Genomic DNA, 403 nt, shown 5'->3' with positions numbered 1-403 from the left:
TCTTATTTTTGTTTTTTGTATAATTTATTCTTTTTATTTTATGTTTTATTTCTTTCTTATATTCTTCATAATTTCATTATCTCTTCTTTTTCTTGTTGTTCATTTTCTTCTTTATTCTTTGACTTTTTTCCATTCCTATTTCTTTATTTTCTTATTTATCTTTGTTAATGAATGTTAAATAAATTAATGTAGTTATGGTAGTTAATTATAATACTCCGTTTTCTTTTCATTAAAACTGAATATTTGAATGTATTAATAAGCTATAAATTTAACTACAAGAAGTGATTGATTATTATATTTTGTATTTGTATATATATATTGTTCAATAATTATATTTTTATCCATTTTCTTTGTGCTAATTATTGTGTAGATTTAATGATGAATTGGTGTTTAGAAATAAATA

This window comes from Entamoeba histolytica, genomic scaffold, assembly GCF_000208925.1.
Source record: "Entamoeba histolytica HM-1:IMSS scf_1104750517885 genomic scaffold, whole genome shotgun sequence".
Lineage (NCBI taxonomy): Eukaryota > Evosea > Mastigamoebida > Endamoebidae > Entamoeba > Entamoeba histolytica.
The sequence above is the reverse complement of the archived record's forward strand: the minus strand, read 5'-3'. Positions refer to the sequence as shown.